The 7,500-nt window shown below is 61.3% G+C and overlaps 1 protein-coding gene across 2 annotated transcripts in view; it reads left to right on the top strand.

Annotated features, from left to right (window-relative positions):
• LOC113803038 (ras-related and estrogen-regulated growth inhibitor-like protein) overlaps positions 1–7,500 on the top strand; it is a 91,425-nt gene that overhangs the window by 70,392 nt on the left and 13,533 nt on the right. The gene's annotated exons all lie outside the window — the stretch shown is intronic.

Below are 7,500 nucleotides of genomic sequence, written 5' to 3' on the forward strand. Positions count from 1 at the left end.
GCCCTCCAGCCCATCCAGCCCCTGTCTTTAAGCCCTACAGCCCCTGTCTTTAAGGCCTCCAGCCCCTTCAGCCCCTCCAGCCCCTGTCTTTAAGCCCTCCAGCCCCTTCAGCCCCTCCAGCCCCTGTCTTTAAGCCATCCAGCCCCTCCAGACCCTGTCTTTAAGCCCTCCAGCACCTTCAGCCCCTCGAGACCCTGTCTTTAAGCCCTCCAGCCCCTTCAGCCCCTCCAGACCCTGTCTTTAAGCCCGCCAGCCCCTCCAACCCCTGTCTTTAAGCCCTCCAGCCCCTGTCTTTAAGCCCTCCAGCCCCTTCAGCCCCTCCAGACTCTGTCCTTAAGCCCACCAGCCCCTCCAACCCCTGTCTTTAAGCCCTCCAGCCCCTGTCTTTAAGCCCTTCAGCCCCTCCAGCCCCTGTCTTTAAGCCCTCCAGCCCCTTCAACCCTTGTCTTTAAGCCCTCCAGCCCCTTCAGCCCCTCCCGCCCCTGTCTTTAAGCCCTCCAGCCCCTGTCTTTAAGCCCTCCATACCCTGTCTTTAAGCCCTCCAGCCCCTCCAGCCCCTGTCTTTAAGCCCTCCAGCCCCTTCAGCCCCTCCAGCCCCTGTCTTTAAGCCCTCCAGCCCCTATCTTTAAGCCCTCCAGCCCCTGTCTTTAAGCCCTCCAGCCCCTCCAGCCCCTGTCTTTAAGCCCTCCAGCCCCTGTCTTTAAGCCCTCCAGCCCCTGTCTTTAAGCCCTCCAGCCCCTGTCTTTAAGCCCTCCAGCCCCTGTCTTTAAGCCCTCCAGCCCCTTCAGCCCCTCCAGACCCTGTCTTTAAGCCATCCAGCCCCTCCAGCCCTTCCAGCCCCTGTCTTTAAGCCCTCCAGCCCCTGTCTTTAAGCACTCCAGCCCCTGTCTTTAAGCCCTCCAGCCCCTCCAGCCCCTGTCTTTAAGCCCTCCAGCCCCTGTCTTTAAGCCCTCCAGCCCCTGTCTTTAAGCCCTCCAGCCCCTCCAACCCCTGTCTTTAAGCCCTCCAGCCCCTTCAGCCCCTCCAGCCCCTGTCTTTAAGCCCTTCAGCCCATCCAGCCCCTGTCTTTAAGCCCATCCAGCCCCTGTCTTTAAGCCCTCCAGCCCCTTCAGCCCCTCCAGCCCCTGTCTTTAAGCCCTTCAGCCCATCCAGCCCCTGTCTTTAAGCCCATCCAGCCCCTGTCTTTAAGCCCTCCAGCCCCTGTCTTTAAGCCCTTCAGCCCCTCCAGCCCCTGTCCTTAAGCCCTCCAGCCCCTTCAGCCCCTCCAGCCCCTGTCTTTAAGCCCTCCAGCCCCTTCAGCCCCTGTCTTTAAGCCCTCCAGCCCATCCAGCCCCTGTCTTTAAGCCCGCCAGCCCCTCCAACTCCTGTCTTTAAGCCCTCCAGTCCCTGTCTTTAAGCCCTCCAGCCCCTTCAGCCCCTTCAGTCCCTCCAGCCCCTGTCTTTAAGCCCTCCAGCCCCTTCAGCCCCTCCAGACCCTGTCTTTAAGCCCGCCAGCCCCTCCAACCCCTATCTTTAAGCCCTCCAGCCCCTGTCTTTAAGCCCTCCAGCCCCTTCAGCCCCTGTCTTTAAGCCCTCCAGCCCATCCAGCCCCTGTCTTTAAGCCCTCCAGCCCCTTCAACCCCTCCAGCCCCTGTCTTTAAGCCATCCAGCCCATCCAGCCCCTGTCTTTAAGCTCTCCAGCCCCTTCAGCCCCTGTCTTTAAACCCTCCAGCCCCTTCAGCCCCTGTCTTTAAGCCCTCCAGCCCCTGTCTTTAAGCCCTTCAGCCCCTCCAGCCCCTGTCTTTAAGCCCTCCAGCCCCTTCAGCCCCTGTCTTTAAGCCCTCCAGCCCCTGTCTTTAAGCCCTCCAGCCCCTGTCTTTAAACCCTCCAGCCCCTTCAGCCCCTCCAGCCCCTGTCTTTAAGCCCTCCAGCCCCTTCAGCCCCTCCAGCCCCTGTCTTTAAGCCCTCCAGCCCCTCCAGCCCCTGTCTTTAAGCCCTCCAGCCCCTTCAGCCCCTCCAACCCCTGTCTTTAAGCCCTACAGCCCCTGTCTTTAAGCCCTCCAGCCCCTTCAGCCCCTCCAGCCCCTGTCTTTAAGCCCTCCAGCCCCTGTCTTTAAGCCGTTCAGCCCTTCCATCCCCTGTCTTTAAGCACTTCAGCCCCTCCAGCCCCTGTCTTTAAGCCCTCCAGCCCCTCCAGCCCCTGTCTTTAAGCCCTCCAGCCCCTGTCTTTAAGCCCTCCAACCCCTTCAGCCCCTCCAGCCCCTGTCTTTAAGCCCTCCAGCCCCTTCAGCCCCTGTCTTTAAGCCCTCCAGCCCATCCAGCCCCTGTCTTTAAGCCCTCCAGCCCCTGTCTTTAAGCCCTCCAGCCCCTTCAGTCCCTCCAGCCCCTGTCTTTAAGCCCTCCAGCCCCTTCAGCCCCTCCAGCCCCTGTCTTTAAGCCCTCCAGCCCCTTCAGCCCCTCCAGCCCCTGTCTTTAAGCCCTCCAGCCCCTTCAGCCCCTGTCTTTAAGCCCTTCGGCCCCTCCAGCCCCTGTCTTTAAGCCCTCCAGCCCCTGTCTTTAAGCCCTCCAGCCCCTTCAGCCCCTGTCTTTAAGCCCTCCAGCCCATCCAGCCCCTGTCTTTAAGCCCGCCAGCCCCTCCAACCCCTGTCTTTAAGCCCTCCAGCCCCTGTCTTTAAGCCCTCCAGCCCCTCCAGCCCCTGTCTTTAAGCCCTCCAGCCCCTTCAGCCCCTCCAGACCCTGTCTTTAAGCCCGCCAGCCAATCCAACCCCTGTCTTTAAGCCCTCCAGCCCCTGTCTTTAAGTCCTCCAGCCGCTTCAGCCCCTCCAGCCCCTGTCTTTAAGCCCTCCAGCCCCTGTCTTTAAGCCCTCCAGCCCATCCAGCCCCTGTCTTTAAGCCCTACAGCCCCTGTCTTTAAGCCCTCCAGACCCTGTCTTTAAGCCCTCCAGCCCATCCAGGCCCTGTCTTTAAGCCCTCCAGCCCCTGTCTTTAAGCCCTCCAGACCCTGTCTTTAAGCCCTCCAGCCCCTCCAGCCCCTGTCTTTAAGCCCTCCAGCCCCTTCAGCCCCTCCAGACCCTGTCTTCAAGCCCTCTAGCCTCTGTCTTTAAGCCCTCCAGCGCCTGTCTTTAAGCCCTCCAGCCCCTTCAGCCCCTGTTTTTAAGCCCTCCAGCCCCTGTCTTTAAGCCCTCCAGCCCCTCCAGCCCCCTGTCTGTAAGCCCTCCAGCCCCTCCAGCCCCTGTCTTTAAGCCCTTCAGCCCCTCCAGCCCCTGTTTTTAAGCCCTCCAGCCCCTGTCTTTAAGCCCTCCAGACCCTGTCTTTAAGCCCTCCAGCCCCTGTCTTTAAGCCCTCCAGCCCCTGTCTTTAAGCCCTCCAGCCCCTCCAGCCCCTGTCTTTAAGCCCTCCAGCCCCTGACTTTAAGCCCTCCAGCCCCTTTAGCCCCTCCAGACCCTGATATTTAAGCCCTCCAGCCCCTGTCTTTAAGCCCTCCAGCCCCTCCAGCCCCTGTCTTTAAGCCCTCCAGCCCCTTCAGCCCCTCCAGCCCCTGTCTTTAAGCCCTCCAGCCCCTTCAGCCCCTCCAGACCCTGTCTTTAAGCCCTCCAGCCCCTGTCTTTAAGCCCTCCAGCCCCTGTCTTTAAGCCCTTCAGCCCCTCCAGCCCCTGTCTTTAAGCCCTCCAGCCCCTTCAGCCCCTCCAGCCCCTGTCTTTAAGCCCTCCAGCCCCTTCAGCCCCTGTCTTTAAGCCCGCCAGCCCCTCCAGCCCCTGTCTTTAAGCCCGCCAGCCCCTTCAGCCCCTCCAGCCCCTGTCTTTAAGCCCTCCAGCCCCTGTCTTTAAGCCCTCCAGCCCCTTCAGCCCCTCCAGCCCCTGTCTTTAAGCCCTTCAGCCCCTCCAGCCCCTGTCCTTAAGCCCTCCAGCCCCTCCAGCCCCTGTCTTTAAGCCCTCCAGCCCATTCAGCCCCTCCAGCTCCTGTCTTTAAGCCCTCCAGCCCCAGTCTTTAAGCCCTACAGCCCCTGTCTTTAAGCCCTCCAGCCCATCCAGCCCTGTCTTTAAGCCCTACAGCCCCTGTCTTTAAGCCCTCCAGCCCCTGTCTTTAAGCCCTCCAGCCCCTTCACCCCTCCAGACCTTGTCTTTAAGCCCTCCAGCCCCTTCAGCCCCTCCAGACCCTGTCTTTAAGCCCTCCAGCCCCTCCAGCCCCTGTCTTTAAGCCCTCCAGCCCCTCCAGCCCTTGTCTTTAAGCCCTCCAGCCCCTTCAGCCCCTCTAGACCCTGTCTTTAAGCCCTCCAGCCCCTTCAGCCCCTGTCTTTAAGCCCTCCAGCCCCTCCAGCCCCTGTCTTTAAGCCTGCCAGCCCCTTCAGCCCCTCCAGCACCTGTCTTTAAGCCCTCCAGCCCATCCAGCCCCTGTCTTTAAGCTCTCCAGCCCATCCAGCCCCTGTCTTTAAGCCCTCCAGCCCATCCAGCCCCTCCAGACCCTGTCTTTAAGCCCTCCAGCCCCTTCAGCCCCTGTCTTTAAGCCCTCCAGCCCATCCAGCCCCTGTCTTTAAGCCCTCCAGCCCCTGTCTTTAAGCCCTCCAGCCCATCCAGCCCCTCCAGCTCCCGTCTTTAAGCCCTCCAGCCCATCCAGCCCCTGTCTTTAAGCCCTCCAGCCCCTTCAGCCCCTCCAGCCCCTGTCTTTAAGCCCTCCAGCCCCTCCAGCCCCTGTCTTTAAGCCCTCCTGCCCCTGTCTTTAAGCCCTCCAGCCCCTTCAGCCCCTCCAGCCCCTGTCTTTAAGCCCTTCAGCCCCTCCAGCCCCTGTCTTTAAGCCCTCCAGCCCCTCCAGCCCCTGTCTTTAAGCCCTCCAGCCCCTGTCTTTAAGCCCTCCAACCCCTTCAGCCCCTCCAGCCCCTGTCTTTAAGCCCTCCAGCCCCTTCAGCCCCTGTCTTTAAGCCCTCCAGCCCATCCAGCCCCTGTCTTTAAGCCCTCCAGCCCCTGTCTTTAAGCCCTCCAGCCCCTTCAGTCCCTCCAGCCCCTGTCTTTAAGCCCTCCTGCCCCTTCAGCCCCTCCAGCCCCTGTCTCTAAGCCCTCCAGCCCCTTCAGCCCCTCCAGCCCCTGTCTTTAAGCCCTCCAGCCCCTTCAGCCCCTGTCTTTAAGCCCTTCAGCCCCTCCAGCCCCTGTCTTTAAGCCCTCCAGCCCCTCCAGCCCCTCCAGCCCCTCCAGCCCCTGTCTTTAAGCCCTCCAGCCCCTTCAGCCCCTGTCTTTAAGCCCTTCAGCCCCTCCAGACCCTGTCTTTAAGCCCTCCAGCGCCTGTCTTTAAGCCCTCCAGCCCCTGTCTTTAAGCCCTCCAGCCCCTCCAGCCCCTTTCTTTAAGCCCTCCAGACCCTGTCTTTAAGCCCTCCAGCCCCTGTCTTTAAGCCCTCCAGCCCCTGTCTTTAAGCCCTCCAGCCCATCCAGCCCCTGTCTTTAAGCCCTCCAGCCCCTGTCTTTAAGCCCTCCAGCCCATCCAGCCCCTGTCTTTAAGCCCTCCAGACCCTGTCTTTAAGCCATCCAGCCCCTGTCTTTAAGCCCTCCAGCCCCAGTCTTTAAGCCCTCCAGCCCCTTCAGCCCCTCCAGACCCTGTCTTTAAGCCCTCCAGCCCCTGTCTTTATGCCCTCCAGCCCCTGTCTTTAAGCCCTTCAGCCCCTCCAGCCCCTGTCTTTAAGCCCTTCAGCCTCTCCAGCCCCTGTCTTTAAGCCCTCCAGCCCCTTCAGCCCCTCCAACCCCTGTCTTTAAGCCCTACAGCCCCTGTCTTTAAGCCCTCCAGCCCCTTCAGCCCCTCCAACCCCTGTCTTTAAGCCCTCCAGCCCCTGTCTTTAAGCCCTTCAGCCCCTCCAGCCCCTGTCTTTAAGCCCTCCAGCCCATCCAGCCCCTGTCTTTAAGCCCTCCAGCCCCTTTAGCCCCTGTCTTTAAGCCCTTCAGCCCCTCCAACCCCTGTCTTTAAGCCCTCCAGCCCCTTCAGCCCCTGTCTTTAAGCCCGCCAGCCCCTCCAACCCCTGTCTTTAAGCCCTCCAGCCCCTGTCTTTAAGCCCTTCAGCCCCTCCAAACCCTGTCTTTAAGCCCTCCAGCCCCTCCAACCCCTGTCTTTAAGCCCTCCAGCCCTTGTCTTTAAGCCCTTCAGCCCCTCCAACCCCTGTCTTTAAGCCCTCCAGCCCCTGTCTTTAAGCCCTCCAGCCCCTTCAGCCCCTCCAGCCCCTGTCTTTAAGCCCTCCAGCCCATCCAGCCCCTGTCTTTAAGCTCTCCAGCCCCTTCAGCCCCTGTCTTTAAGCCCTCCAGCCCCTTCAGCCCCTGTCTTTAAGCCCTCCAGCCCCTTCAGCCCCTTCAGCCCCTGTCTTTAAGCCCTCCAGCCCATCCAGCCCCTGTCTTTAAGCCCTCCAGCCCCTTCAGCCCCTGTCTTTAAGCCCTCCAGCCCCTTCAGCCCCTGTCTTTAAGCCCTCCAGCCCCTTCAGCCCCTCCAGCCCCTGTCTTTAAGCCCTCCAGCCCCTTCAGCTCCTGTCTTTAAGCCCTCCAGCCCCTGTCTTTAAGCCCTTCAGCCTCTCCAGCCCCTGTCTTTAAGCCCTCCAGCCCCTTCAGCCCCTCCAACCCCTGTCTTTAAGCCCGCCAGCCCCTCCAGCCCCTGTCTTTAAGCCCTTCAGCCTCTCCAGCCCCTGTCTTTAAGCCCTCCAGCCCCTTGAGCCCCTCCAGACCCTGTCTTTAAGCCCGCCAGCCCCTCCAAGCCCTGTCTTTAAGCCCTCCAGCCCCTTCAGCCCCTCCAGCCCCTGTCTTTAAGCCCTCCAGCCCATCCAGCCCCTGTCTTTAAGCTCTCCAGCCCCTTCAGCCCCTGTCTTTAAGCCCTCCAGCCCCTTCAGCCCCTGTCTTTAAGCCCTCCAGCCCCTTCAGCCCCTCCAGCCCCTGTCTTTAAGCCCTCCAGCCCATCCAGCCCCTGTCTTTAAGCCCTCCAGCCCCTTCAGCCCCTGTCTTTAAGCCCTCCAGCCCCTTCAGCCCCTGTCTTTAAGCCCTCCAGCCCCTTCAGCCCCTGTCTTTAAGCCCTCCAGCCCCTTCAGCCCCTCCAGCCCCTGTCTTTAAGCCCTCCAGCCCCTTCAGCTCCTGTCTTTAAGCCCTCCAGCCCCTGTCTTTAAGCCCGCCAGCCCCTCCAACCCCTGTCTTTAAGCCCTCCAGCCCTTCTAGCCCCTGTCTTTAAGCCCTCCAGCCCATCCAGCCCCTGTCTTTAAGCCCTCCAGCCCCTTCAGCCCCTCCAGCCCCTGTCTTAAAGCCCTCCAGCCCCTGTCTTTAGGCCCTTCAGCCCTTCAGCCCCTCCAGACCCTGTCTTTAAGCCCTCCAGCCCCTCCAGCCCCTGTCTTTAAGCCCTCCAGCCCCTCCAGCCCCTGTCTTTAAGCCCTCCAGCCCCTTCAGCCCCTCCAGCCCCTGTCTTTAAGCCCTCCAGCCCCTCCAGCCCCTGTCTTTAAGCCCTTCAGCCCCTCCAGCCCCTGTCTTTAAGCCCTCCAGCCTATCCAGCCCCTGTCTTTAAGCCCTCCAGCCC

This window comes from Penaeus vannamei, chromosome 21, assembly GCF_042767895.1.
Source record: "Penaeus vannamei isolate JL-2024 chromosome 21, ASM4276789v1, whole genome shotgun sequence".
Lineage (NCBI taxonomy): Eukaryota > Metazoa > Arthropoda > Malacostraca > Decapoda > Penaeidae > Penaeus > Penaeus vannamei.